The sequence below is a fragment of the Monopterus albus genome, unplaced genomic scaffold (genome assembly GCF_001952655.1).
Source record: "Monopterus albus unplaced genomic scaffold, M_albus_1.0 scaffold182.1, whole genome shotgun sequence".
Classification (NCBI taxonomy): Eukaryota; Metazoa; Chordata; class Actinopteri; order Synbranchiformes; family Synbranchidae; genus Monopterus; species Monopterus albus.
In genome coordinates, this window is record NW_018128062.1 from 245,443 (window position 1) to 260,689 (window position 15,247).

Sequence of the window (15,247 nt, forward strand, 5' to 3'; positions counted from 1 at the left end):
TATACACCTCATTACTGAGTGTGCTGTCAGTGGACACTGCTTTCCCACAATGCAATGCACAAAGAAAATGGAGATGCTCGCAGCTGAAAAAACCTAATAAGCCTACACCCATACAGTGTGAAAGAAGTTAAAATAAATTAAGTGGTGATGAGTCGTCTCCCAAAAAATTTGAAAGCCAAACAAATTTCAGTTTCATTTCAAAGTTGTAGTTTAATGATGACCAACATTGCATGTATATTATTTTCTATTAGTATAAAATGAAAGTATTTATTTTGACTGGCCTACTGAAACAGTATACTGTAATGATTATCATGCAGTATGCTGTGATGTGGGTCATGTTACTAGTGTAATGCCATGCTAGTGGCTCTGTGAAGCTGTACAGAGATGCTGCTCTGTAGTGCCTAATGCTAACGTTAGCTTGCTAATTTACTCCCAGTGAAAAGGGTGCAGTGCTGATGTATAATGCATTGCAAGCTGATGTTTAGAAAGATCATCGCATCTTAGTTACTCGTGTTAGTGCGATAACGTTTGCAAAAAAAAGTGCCACTGTGGCTGATGGAAATGTCATTAATAGCAGCCTGATGATGATTCAACATGAAAACCTGGATGGCAACCACAGTTATTACAGTTCATTCTGAATGGGACATGTTATCTGTACTGAACTACAAAAATGTCCATACAGTAGTTGTTGAGACATTTCTGTTAAAACCCGCAAATCACAGCATTTGATTTTAGCTGATTTTTGACTGTCCTTAGATAAGGTACCATTTTTTAAAATAAGTGGCTTTCAAACTTTGTGCCTTGGGCTGCATATGTTTTGTCAATAAATTTATGTTTTACAAATTGCATTGTGCAAGCAAATTTAACAACGATAGGATACAGTTAGAATCTACACTATAGTAATGAATCTGCCTAATTTTAATTGTAAAGAAGCTTTTGAATTTTAAGATGTTAATACACCAATCCCAAGAATAATTCAGAAATCTATTTTGTCCCTGGAATGAAAAGTGTCCCGGCCCAGCCTCTGAAAGAGAAACACTGTGTTAGATAATCACAGCATGTCTATTAAAGCCAAATGTATAGAAAGACCCGAGGGTGGAGATCAATTGGATAATTCAAGGGCAAACCCAGTGTAATATCTCAGTTTTTTGAGAGCTGGAAAATGAGAGCACCCTTAAAAGCAGAAAATAGATGATGTTACGCTGCGTGTCAGCAAATGTCAGTCCTTTGAGTGCACTGTGGGCCCAAGGCTATGCTTTTAGACTTTCCTTCAACTGAGCTGAAAAAGGAGGCCGACATTAACTCCTTTTTGCATGCCTTAATATTACATATCCCCTGCCAAATATTAAGAGAAATTATGGAATATTAGAAAAGCTTTTAAATAATTTCTGTGATGACTGCAGCTCACAACTGCCTTTCACACAGTGACTCAGACTTCTAAAGCTGCAGATAAATGTTAATGAAATACTTTGGGTCAGAGATATTAGTTTAACATAAACAAGGAAAATTGTGAGAGTCAGAAGCTGCTCGCAGACGATTCGGCTGCCAGCTGAGAGGTAAAGTTGACTCGAACGCATGGCATTCAGAAGAGTTAAGAGGGGCAGCTTGGTGAGGAAATCTCTCAGGCTCATAGGATTTGACACTGATCCAGGTAAGATGCCAAATGATCAAAACACAGCAATCCAAACAGCCTTAAAACATAAAAAGAAAACCACAGTTAAAACTCAAACTTCCAGCTCGTGCAAGAAATGACTTACTGTGGTGGGATATTTATCGGCCCTTGTATTTATAATTATAGGCTCTTATTTTTTATTTTCAAACTGCTACAGAACATGAATGTACTCCTGAAGTTTTAAGTTTCCAACAGCAAAAAAGTAACAGTTTTTTGTAAATATTATTTTCTCACAGATTCCTGTCATAAATTTGTAGCGCATGTTAATAAAACCCTGACCAGCTCTATATCATGCACAGCTTCCATTGCTGCTCTGCTATCGTTCCTGCAGTTTATTGCTCCCAGATGCTACAAAACTTGGCAGCCTTGATGATTAAAATCATGTGACAGCTCCTTTCGCTGTGACAGTCAGATCTTATGTACAGTACCATCAGCATTGTCTTATCAGGGTTTGTCACTGACAGCCTCATTCAGAGAGCTTCAGCTGCCTCTCCGCTGTGCACACATGTTCTCATACATGCTGTTCATTCTTTTATTGCTCCCGCTGTTTGACAAATGACAGATCGGCATTTATTTTGCATTCACTATAATCTACGTATGTATGTGTACATTGGCATGGATACAAACTGTTTTGTGTGTGTGGTTGAAGAGATTGGTTTCTGCCTATGCGCATGTGGGAGTACTTCTCTGAAGAAGTAGGCATTCTGTTTCCTCTCAGGCTCTGTGGCTCCTTGGACGTAAAGTCCATCAGGCAGGCAAGGCAAGGCACTGTTGTGGATTTACTGAATGTTGGTTCAGGCCTGCAGGGAGGGGGCACTCGGGCTTCCTTAATCACCACACAAATGCCTTTATTCATCTTCAGAACTGTGCAATTAATTTTGGTGCCAGAGTCAGAACCTATGGGGAAATCTGACCTGTTATTGGCTCTCAGAGCTGTGCATGTTCTTTCTCTCTCTCTAGGTGCCAGACAGGCATTCAAAACTAATTTCAAGGATAATATTGTATTTATATTCACAGCTTACAGAGACTCACGAAAGTTTCTTTGTTTTATATGTACAATAGTTCAGTCTGCTCTGAACTCTGCCATTGTGTAAAAAACTCAAAGCAGTATGCAAATTGAAAAACTCTGTTAACACCTAAATGGTTTTTTAACTAATTAAAAAGTATACTAATTGTGGATCTGATAACACTCTAGTAACACTACATCACAAAATCAGTATTTATTAAAATCTCTATTTTGCTAACTTTGAACAAATCCCATGAAAAGGCCAAAAGCCACAACATGTGTCTGATTCCCCTGGCCTGACTGTGGCTCTGAGGCACTGTAGGTTATAGCAGAAGTTACTGAAACCGGAGTACATTGTGTATTTGTTGTGAGTTTAAACAATTTTTGCAGTAGCAGTTTATGTGGAAATAAAATCCATATAATAGGCACTGGTCTATTAATGGGAATTGTTGACATTCATAGAAACAAAAAATATTGCTACCCTTATCCTTTAGTGTTCATTCATATCACTGCACTGTTTAACAAGTCAAGGGACTTGCTGAAACAAGCTATTAAATCAATAACTCATCTGTATGTTAATAAACAATAAAAATGTCAATAACTGTGTTATTCATTCATATATATCCAGACAGAAATGTTCCCATTATAGTAAAATACTAATCCAAGTGTTTGCATTTGATTAGCACAATGTTGGAAATACACGATGCCCATAACTCATACTGCAGTAAATGGCTTTGTAGTTATATCTGAAAAACACAAATAAGCATCATCTGGATCCTTGTAATAAATTGTAAACAAAAGTTTCAAAGTCTAATGGAGAGCAAATGTGCTGTAAAACAACAAAAGAAATAAGATAAATAAATCATAAATACCCCATTTTTGTTCTTTGCATAATAATTCCAGGTATTTTAGGTATCGTCAAACAGCCATGCTGTCACAAAACAGGTCACTTTCTTAAAATCCCCCACGTTGCCTCTGCACTAAAAATGAACTTGTGAAGTACGTCATCTACAATTGAAAGCAGTAATTCTAGATAAAATTAAACAGAACTTTCCAAGCTTGCACAAATGTATAGCGCTGTACTTGTGATCCTCTGACCGAGTAAAGTAGGAGATACATGAGCTCTTAGCGGACCGCCGAGCTGCTGTGCTATTTCTCTGGGTGAATCATGACATGGACTGATTTAAATCTGAGAGAAACCAGATGCAACCACAGCAGTTATGAATAACTGGGAGTATTAGCAGGCCCAGATTTCGGGCCATACATAACTGCCATAATTACCAGTGTTCATAATATTAAAGAGCTTTGTGAGGGTCACCCAAGGCTATTAAATGTGTTATTTATAGAACATGATCAGAACAGAGCAGTATGGAGATGTAGTTGTGACACTGACCTTTACTAGTGTTTGTTTGTCATTCCTGCAGTTGTGTTAGGTTCAGTATTAGGCTCACATGATCTCTTTCCTTCTTTGTATTCTGCACTGTTAGCAAGCCATCGGGCTGTGGAGCAGTTCTGGCATAGTGACCAAACTGTGTTACTACAACTTCATCATATGATGCACACTGGCCTAATAAGAAATTTTCCAATACAAAATTACTGCCAAAGGAATGGTTATTAAAGAGTAATTTAATTTTCCTGAGCGTCACAAACCCTGCAAAATGACTTATTATCAGAATTGGATCCATTCAGTCCAGTGTAAAACAAAAGTGTGCTGAACATCTGGATGATTTTTATGGCCGGAATCTGAAAGCATGAAGAATATTTTTTGGAGTGTGCCCAGTTCAAAGGAATGAATTGGGTGCTGACTTGTAATCTGGTATCCTGTTCTCCTTAATGCACTGCAAGGTTTCAAAGAGACATCAACAATGTTGGCTTTCTTGAGAAATGACTTTTTATTACACAGTGCTTATGTCCAGAATCCTAATTCACTCATTCACTACTCCCCAGTGGTGGGCAACCTGCTTTGAAATCATAGCTTTGCAAGCTACCAATTACTTCACTGTGAAAGAAGTTGGACTACAGCTACTCTAGGGACAAATCTAGTTTGGTAAACTATAACTACTTAGATAAAGGTGGATCAGTAACTCAGTGCAATGTTTCATTCAGCCTTTTTTCCATTAGCCTTTGTGAAATGTGTAATTTAGTTAATCAACTAATGTAATTTAATTTTCCATACCCATACGACTCAACAATGCTCTATCATGCATTCATTCTTTCACCCTTCTAGATGTAATCTCTGCTGCCTGAAAACTTCTACACTTTTACTTTTGTTCTGCTGTTATTGCACAACCTACAGACAGGTGACAAATGAAAGGAAAATTCATAGTGCCTCAGTAATGTGTTGGGCCACCACATGCCACCAGAACAGCTTCGGTGCACCTTGGCACTGACTCTCCAAGTCTCTGAACTCGACTGGAGAATCAACACCATTCTTCCAAAACATATTCCCTCATTTGGTGTTTTGATGATGGTGGAGTAGTCGCTGTCTAACACATCTCTCCATAGTCTCCCATAGCTGTTCAACTGGTTGAGATGTGGTGACTGTGAAGGCCACAGCATATGATTCACATCATTTTCATGTTCATCAAACCATTCAATAACTCCTCCTGTCCTGTGGATGTGGGCACTGTCATCCTGGAGGAGACCACTCATTTGTTCATGGGTTTCTTTAATCTGCCACCTGTCTGTAGTCTGAACTAGCCATGACAACTTGGCTGTAAAAGTCTAGGCCTCCTGGAAATGAAGTTTATTGAAGGACAAACAACACTGAAAAAAACTCCTGTGCACTGATTCATATGATCATGCTGTTGTAAAATGTTGTTCCAGGGCTGAATTTTTAGTAAATAGCAATGTTAGAAATGTCACCTTTTCAGTGGCATTTTCTTACTTCCTCCTTATCTGGTTTCAGTTCACCTCCTTAAACTCAACCCAACAAGAAAGATTTATAGTCATTTATCTGTGAATAATCTATTTTGTCACACTGTTTTAGCAGCCCCTATTAGCAAAAAGTAAATCCAGTCCCATTCCAAACTGTTATATATTTGCAGCAGTGTTTGAAGTGTTTTACTCAGGTCTGTACAGAAGCCAGCAGTCACTTTATAGAGCTGACAGGACAAATGTCAACAAGCAGGGAGCGGAAAAAATGACTCTTCCCCAGTGACTCCCAAAGGATGTCAAGTGAGAGTGTGTGTGTGTGAGCCTGTGTGTAGTTATTGTGGCTGTGCAGATTTTGTGTGAGCATCTGAATATGTATGCGCAAGACTGTGTGTGCATGCTGTTTATTAATGTGCACACATGTCTGCCAAACATCTGGCTTCACCTCAGTGTCTGAACATTTAGATAGTACACACAGGTCAAAACAACAACTGCCAAATAAGTCGCTGAGGAGTGTGTTTATGAAAGTAACAGCATATGTTCCCCAGAGCTAATCATTATTTACCTTCATGTATTTCCTTCCTCTACCTTTTCCCAGAATCACTTATGGATGACCCCTTTTGGATCCACTCACCAGACAGATTTTACAGCCTCGTTCTGTGCAGTCTCTGAATGCTTACATGGTAACAGAAGAAGAACTGACGTCTTTGTCTGAACCTATTCTCACTTCTTTCAGAAAAGTGAGTTCTTCAGCAGCAAGCACCCCAAGTGTATTAAAGACATTTCATCTTGTGGCTGTCATGGAACAGATCCCACTCATTTCCTCATCTCTTTCTAATTATGCAATGCTATGTATTTTAAATTGCTCCATAAAATAGGTTTCATATAAAAACGTAAGGGTGCAGAACCCAATTAGCACTGGAGCAATGAGGAAGGCATGCGGTTCCTGCTCAATAGAGTCAGTTATAACTGGACGTGGGGGTGTGTGTGTGGGTGTGTAAAAGTGAAATGAGCCACATGGGAGTCATATCCACCTGAACTGACAGAATCACACAGCAAGTGCTGGGACATATTTTCATGGTGCATTAGGAGCTGGTATTAAATTGCAAGCAGATTCAGAAAATTGATTTTGATTTAAACTGACCTGAAAATGTGGCATTTAGTAGAGATGGGCATAAAAGAGCTTTAAAACCAGAATTTTCTTTTGCTTTTGAAAATGTTAAGCTGTAATTTAATATATTGCTTTTATACCGAACAACACTGTCCTTCAATTTAACATTGAATGTACAATTAATAATTTACTGCTAAGTAGGAAACATTAAAGTAGACTAACTGTTTTTGAGGATAGTTCTTAAACATACAATATGTAATTCAGGTAGAGTTACTAATCAAAAGTGGTTACATTTGAAAAATAAAAAGCTTAGAATAATATTAATTTTGACGCTTTACATCTTTTCACCTTGTTTTGGCATATTTCTGGACAACGTGGTTCAGCAAAGCTCTTGAAAGACTTAACACCATCATGAGTAGGATGGCTAATAAAGAGCTGTCTCTACGTCTCTACGATAGGCTCCATTCATTTTGCAGCATACATAAAATTTTGCTTTTGCATTACTTGGATTGGTTTTCTTGTTTGACTTTGCACCGCCTCTCATCTGTCAGTGAAATCATTGCACATGGCTCTAGGCCAGTGGTTCTCAAACTTTTTTCAGTAATATAATATAATAAATATTTTTTCAGCCAAGTATCCCATGACCAGTGCAAAACTGTAACAGTGCACCATCAGTGTCAGATTTATTAAACCTTGTAACCAAAAAAACACTTAAATGCTACATTTCAAATGTAGCCAATAGCCATTACTAAATTCATGGCAAACCAATAACACTAAGACATCATTGTAGTTGAGTGGTTTTGGTAAGCTGCACTCAGTTTAGTGAAAAACATGGCCTTGTGCTTCACTGATCATCTTGGTCATTCCCGGCTTCAGTCTAATTCATGTGGTTTATTGAAATTACATTTACATTTTTTATTGAATTACAATATAGTTATTTTAGGAATTATACATGACCAATATTGTTTTAAATTAACAGTTTAATAAAAAAGATTTCACATAACCCCTGCAGTACTCCAAAGTACTCCTAGGGGTACTCTACCCCCATTTGAGAAACACTGCTCCGTGCAGCCGGAGGCCTCCACGCCTGGCTGACAACACCAAGGCAGGGGGTCATGTAGTCAGACAAGGATGCTTTTCAGTGCTATAAATTCAAAAAACATTTCTGAAAACAGAAAAGGGTTTTGCTTGGTGCCCGTTCAGGAGGCTACATGTTTCAACAATAATATATTTAAAAAAGTTTGACAGTATAAGTATCAAAGTATCAGTATTGCCCAGTGTAAAACATTTTTTTTTTAGAAAAGTAATAAGTTACATCACTTTGATAAAGTAAATTAAATAGTTACATTACTTACAGTGTTAGATTTTTAACAGGGTGTGTCATATGTTATCATAACATTTTGAATGGTGGGTGAAAAATAAGACCTGAGTTGTAATAAAACTGCATTAACAGATTTTTAGGCCACTTGGCAGTAGTGCATAAACATAACACTGACTATGTTTATACAGCTTGTCAGCAAGTGGTCTCCTGCTTCTACTGTACATCCAGGAGACAACATTTGACGTTATGATTCTTGCCACCACTAACTCTGTCTTCTGTTTCATGCTAACCAGGCAGCATACTGTGGGTTTATCAGAACCTGATTCCTAAAAAAAAAAACTGTTGTCTGAGGATGCTATAGGAGAACTACAGAGCTGGTTAATAATTCTCTGTGGGTTTAGTTTTACAAGTGAACCCCTTTACATAACCTTTTCTATTGTTAATATGAAGATGGGCTAGGGAAAGTTTGTGGTCATGGTTGAATATAAAAAATGTCAACAGTGAATTGAAGCAGGATTCATAATGATTTTATAAACCACAAGTAACCATTTGTTATGACCATGATATATCCTAACACTTAATCATAACATAATTATGAAATCCCTAGTCAAAGCTGTATTTGAACATCATTTTGAGGATGCCATGATCTGAAATGTGTTCAGAATATAGCAAAAAAATGTTCAAGTAGTCTTCCAAAAGACTTTTTTTCTCCAGTACCAGTAGCAAACATACTGTTGCAATTACTGTTGCATGCTGCTTGGTGTCACACAGTAGCACACACATACACAATAAACAGACAGGGTCATACCGGCAGCAAGATAAGTTGTAGTTAGCCACTTTAAGGCTGGTTGTCAAGGACTGCTTTGGCTATTGATTTCCACTCTTCAATAACTAATGTGCCTCCTGACCTTGGTTACATATTAAGAAGAGTTTCGCCTATTTCGAGTGGAGAAGGGGAATGAAGCATCAATGAATGATTTGGCACAAACTGCCTCACAGAGGCGATTAAAGCTCCAGATTTCAATGAGCCATTTAGCTCCATTCTTAGCTTACGGGTGGAGTGCTCAGTGTAAGATTAATGGTTTGATCTCAGCCCGAGTGCTAGGGATGACTGTAAGGATGACTGTAACTTTCCTCTCTTTTACCCTGGAGCAGGGGGGACAAGTTTTTTTTCTAAATATGTGTGCTAAAGATGATCACCTTAATAGTGATCTATCAATATAACAATATATAAATGTATCACTTCCTAGCCTGTAAAACACACAGTATTTTCTGATGCTCAAGTGATATACACTGATAAGCCACAATATTAAAACCATGTAACTAATACTGTGTAGGTCCCCCTTGTGCCACAGTAACAGCTCTAACCCGTCAGTCAAGGCATGGACTGAAGGTGTCCTCTGGTATCTGACACCAAGACGTCAGCAGCAAATCCTTTTTCCAGCACATCCCACAGATACTCAGTTGGAGAATTTGGAGGCCAGGTCAACACCTTGAACATGTTGTTGTGCTCCTGAACCATTTTTGCAGTGTGGAAAAAAACATTATAAAAAAACCTGCTGAAAGAGGCCAGTGCCGTTAGAGAATACTGTTAATATGAAGGGGGGTACTTGGTCTGCAACAATGTTTAGGTAGGTGATATGTGTCAAAGTAACCTAAAGTTTCCCAGCAGAACATTGCCCAAAGCATCACACTGCCTCCACCAGCTTGCCTTCTTACCATTCTGGTGCCATCATTTCCCATGGCAAGCGACGCACATGCACCCATCCACCCAAATGATGAAAAAGAAATGTGATTCATCAGACCAGGCCACCTTCTTCCATTGCTCCGTGGTCCAGATCTCATGCTCATATGCCCATTGTCTACCGTCAAAAGCGAATACAGAGGCCAGCATAGGCACTCTGCAGCTACACAGCCCCATACGCAGTGAGCTGCAAAACATTGTGTTCTAACACCTGTCTAGCAGAACCAGCATTAGGTTTTCCACCAATTTGTGCTACAGTAGCTCTTTTGTGGGCTCTGACCAGATGAGTTACCCTTTGATCCCCATGTACATCAGTGAGCCTTGGGCACACGTGACTATGGCACCGGTTCACCGGTTGCCCTTCCATGGATCACTTTGCTAGGCACTGACCACTGCAGACCAAACAATGCCACACAAGACCTCTAGTTTGGGAGATGCTCTGACCCAGTCTAGTCATCATGATTTGACCCTTGTCACTCAGAACCTTACACTTGACCATTTGTTCTGCTTCAGCGCATCAGTTTCAAAAGCTGACTGTTCACTTGCTGCCTCATATATCACACACACTGACATGTGCCATTGTAATGTGATAATCAGTGTTATTCACATCTGCCAGTGATGTTAATGTTGTGACTGACCTGTGTATTATTCTTTGAAAAACATTAAATTCATATTTACCTGGAATACTACATTTAAAGAATAGAGAAATTGAATGCATTCCATTTCTTAAGTCACCCTAAATAAGATTACCTTTGTTGTTTGTGTCCAGGAGACAGGAGCGGATCATTCGTGTTAATCATGTCCTTATCATTCTTTTTTCCATCTTCAATTCGCACCTCACTTCTCTCTGCCACTTCATTCGCAGGTCAGCACCACTATTGATTTACATCCCTCAGCTAATCACTTAGGTAACATTTCCCTGGCGGCTCCTTTTTTCCTCCCATGATTCATAGCCAAGCAGTGAAATCTCCCAGTTGCCACTAATTAAGCTTAAGGTCACTCTTTAATCATCACCTGCTTGTGCATCGTTGAATGACTGCCCTTGCTGATACAATGCATTGCTAAAAAGCTCTGCAAGATGAAGCCTGTTGGGGGAAAGAAGCATATTTGTGTTTGAGCTGTCATTTTAGTCTGCCTGAAAGACGTCCATTGTGTGTCAATTATAAGGAACATGAGAAACAAATGTGAGAGGAAATAAAATGACAGAGAAATAGAGATATCTTCCTTCATTATTTTCAGAGCTTGATAACTGAACTTGGTACAGGCAGATGGGTGAGTGAACCATTTTTCTGTTTTTAACCTTCTCTGCTCTTTACACTTCATACTCCCACAAATGTGTTCATGCACACACACACACAGGTATGCATATTGTACTGGCTACTCAAGAACAACTCATTCCAAATGACATTTATGTGCTATAAGTGCCACTTTGGTCCTATGTGTGATGATTTAGCCACTTTCGACACTAGCTGAGAACCCCCTCTTCTCCCGTATTCCGTCTCACACCTACACACATATTAGTCAATCCATGCATGGAAATGAGTGACTTTAGAAAGAAATATAACCTTTAGCTCCACATGTGTGAAGAGAGACTGACAGAGTGGCCTTTTTAGATATTTTTTATCGTCTGAGTGGAAGTTCTCTCTTTGCTTTCCATGCCTCACTGGGAGGTCAGAGGTCAGGGTGGGCCACAGTGCAGATTATTGTTGTTGGGCATTATTGTCATTCTTGGCATTTCCAATAAAAGCACTGTCACTGTACTTAACTTAAAGCTTTTGTGAGGCCACCACTGCTCTAGCACATGATTAACTCTAAAATAGAGCTCATTTCACCCATGTAAGCTATCAGTATCCCACACAGCCATACAGTATAAGTGTGACAGCTATATAAACAGCTTGCTTTGTTGTTAGGAATCCAAACAGGGTGATATTTACTTTCAGATGAATTTGTGTGCCATTTGGGATGTTATACTGTGTCATTTGTCAAGCACTACATTTGTAGTTGATATTATTTACATTTTAGCATGCCTGGGAGTCTTTTCTTGATTAATTGAAGCGGAAATGGGAAAAGCGAGGCACTTAAGGAAGATTCATTTTTCATTATTCTCAAGCCTTGTATTTATAGCTCAAAACATTACTAGAAAATCTGCTGTTTTGCTGTAAACTAGGTCCCCTCCAAAGTCAAATGAGTTCACTGAGTTTGGTCACAAATTTTAGATCACTTCACACATCACTCTCAGGAGGTCAAACATTGGTGCTTTATAAGGGAACGGTGCAGGAAGGGAGCATTTAGAGCCACATACTACTGGTCTCTGGCCATAACAACCAATTCCTGTAGTGCCAGAACAAAGGATAAAAAATGTCCACCAGTGTCTGGGGTGATGTATGTCTGTGCAGAGGGTAATTGCAGCAGGCACAGGGAGATGACTAGTGCATGGAGGCAGCATCTAGCTAAAGAAAGCGGCAGACAGGCAGACAGGGGAACAGCTGTGGAAGTGGTCCATCCACTGGAGAGAGGACTTGTGATGGATGGGGTGCAGGAGTGCCAGACTCCCTCCATGAGATTGAGAGCAATTCTCTCAGTGCCAAAGTGGCAGAAACAAATGGTTGCGATAGAGTGTGGGCACGTTGTTATGAACTCCCCAGCACTGATGCCTTTCAAGTCGGGGAGTCTCTGTGGGTGTTTTGGGAGACCTGGCTGACTGGGAAGATGGCCGGCTGAGATCTGGTCAAGGCTCACTTTTGCCTGTCAGTACACATCAAGGCTTCTCAGCAAAGATGAAGCCCAGTCTCTGGCAGCATTAAGTACAATAGATGTCTTCATAATCATGACCATTTCCTGGCAATTGTTGTGGGAGCATATTTTGTCTTTTTTTATTGTTGTGAAAGTCTATATTAAAATCAGTTCACATGTGTTTGTCCTTTGATCTTAGGGAGTTGAGCCAATTTTAAATACAGTAAGAAGTTTCTCCCCAAAACTAGAAAGAGGAGAAGCAAATTTTTAGTCTCTAGAGGCATCAAACTGAGTGAGAATGATTTTGTGGTCACTGTGACAGCAGATGTGAGTGACTGGGTGAATACGAGATTTGTCTGAAGCTCAGGCCCGTTACAAACAAACTCAGGCAAGTGTAAGAGCAAAAATTACTCCTCAAAGTACATTTTTAATTAAGTATCAAACTGCAATTGATAATTAATTAATTGAAACCATGGTCAGCATTCATTTAACTGGCTGAGATTTGATCATGTGATTGGTGGTACATGAGGCAGGGGTGTTGGCACCCTTTCATCCACATACAGTAGCTCTCATTGCATTGTACTGTTATTATTGCTACTTTGTTCAACATTGTTCTCCACCAACAATGTGGCCAGATACTGTAGAATTTGATATTTCCAATTAATGTTCTTAGACAACAAATGATGTTGGTGCATGGCTTTTGAGATTCTTAAATAGAAGCCTGCTATAAAAGTTGTTTCTAGAATCTATTGAAAAAGGAACGACTGAATAAAAAAGGTACCTTAAAAGGCATAGCAAGTTCAGCGTTCATTATTTAATACATTTTAGTGTTGAAAAGACAAATTCCTATTTTAATGTCACACTTGGTTCCATATGTTCTGGCTGCATTAGTCTTTTAAAGGGTAACTACCATGGTGAGGTGCTGCTGGAACATACCGAAACAGTGACCAGAGGAACTTTTGCATAGTTCTTAGGGTTGTTGGACATGTTGGACAAAGTACCCTCTTTTTTTGAGTGTCTGCAACACAGGAACCGAGAGCAACAGTAGTTGTTAGAAAGCCATTTGGAGGGATTTTTGAAGCTCCTACTTCATGGTAGGACCTCTCCAAACACAGTAAGAACCATGACTGAAGCATGTGTACGTTGACTGTAGCTCCACTAACTGCCATTTTTAAAAATCATGTTGGCCGTGTAAACAACAGCAATCATTAGCCATCAGCAGCAGTATGAGAAGCTGCAGTTCATTAACAAAAGCCTCTGCAGAGGGTTGGTGGCTTCTTATATTACTATCATTAGCAACATATAAAGAAAATACTTACTGGTAATGTCATAAGCTTGTTGGCTAATCACTAACAGGATAGGATAACCTTTACTGGCCAAGTATGTTACACACAAGGAATTTGTTTCCAGTACAGAACCAATGACAGCCATCTGCGGCGCAAACCTCAACCGATGGCTCTAACCATCGGGGGCAGTTCAGTGTCATGCCTAAGGACACTTCGACTGCCGGCACCGAGATTCGAGCCTTCAACCTTCCAGTTGGGAGATGACTGCTCTACCCACCGCACCACTGTCGCCTCAACAGTCAGCCGGCTTAGTGCTACGTCAGTGCAAAAAGCCTGTGAAGGTACATAGTTCTTGGGGGAGCTCCCTGGCGGGGTCATCCCTAGAGCTAAGTCCCTAGAACTGTTTGGTCCGAAAGCACCTACAAGATTCTGAGGTCAATCTTCTCAAGTACATTAGCATGTTAGCAATAGCAAGGCTGATAAGAGCCGAGAAAGTAACATTACATTGTACATAAATGAGATGTATTACTCAGCACAGTCAGGAAACAGAACACATAAAATTCAGAAGACAAGAACAGGCTCTGTGGTTTGAACAGATTTGATTGGCAGCACCAGGCAACATGCACAGAAATCTGTGACATCACATTTTTCCAGCTGAGCCCCGCTCAATTCAAACACGCCGTGATCAATTTAACACAGACAAAATAAAAATGCAGAAATCTTTCAAGCGAAATAACCCAAGCTGTTTCAGATTTGGCTGAAAATTTTGTGCTCATGTCAGACCCCATAGATTTTCAGGACTCTTGACAGTTATATTAATAAACCTGTATGGAATTGGAATTTCTATCTCTTTTTGCATGATTTTCCCTATAAAATGAGACAGGCTTTTAACCATAAAGGACAAACCAATTAATTACTTCAAAAAATGAATAATCAAAAATGTGATGCAACCATTTTCAGGTAATCATCTCTCCAACATTTTCATATATTGGAAACATATCAGATTGATTTCTGTGGGAGACTTGTCAGGTTTCATTCATTTTTCAATTTGCAATTGCATCAGTGCAGGCCCATAGCCTTTGTTGAATCATAAAAAGGCTGTGTTCTTACACACTGCCCTGCTTCTCAAATGCAAACCTATGATCTGCCTGCCAAATCAACCATGTATATAGAGATATGGTGCATAAATGTGACAGTTTAGCAATAGATAGCAGGCTGTCCAAAGAGACAGACATAATTGTGCACTTGGTTGATTTCAGTCCTTGGTAAATGCAGGTGCTGTTTAAAAATCATATCTCCATGTCTTCCTTGTCTTTCTTAGTCTCATAGACAGGCTCTAAACAGCCTTTGTCTTGATGTATGAATTCCATGGCACTTTGTCCTCCACCACCATGAACCATAGGAGGAAAGATAGGGTCTGATTCCCCTAGTATGGGGAACAGCTCCATCCTCCACCTCTCATAACAGGGCAGAAGGTGCAGCAGATTAGGTGTCAGATGA

At 39.5% G+C, this 15,247-nt stretch overlaps 1 long non-coding RNA gene across 1 annotated transcript in view; it reads left to right on the top strand.

The window, feature by feature from the left end:
• Positions 1–6,846, top strand: part of LOC109969828 (uncharacterized) — a 65,832-nt gene extending 58,986 nt beyond the window's left edge. The window contains exon 3 of the long non-coding RNA XR_002276316.1: positions 6,151–6,846. This is a non-coding gene — a long non-coding RNA (uncharacterized LOC109969828). The remainder of the gene's footprint in view (positions 1–6,150) is intronic.
• Positions 6,847–15,247: the final 8,401 nt, after the last annotated feature.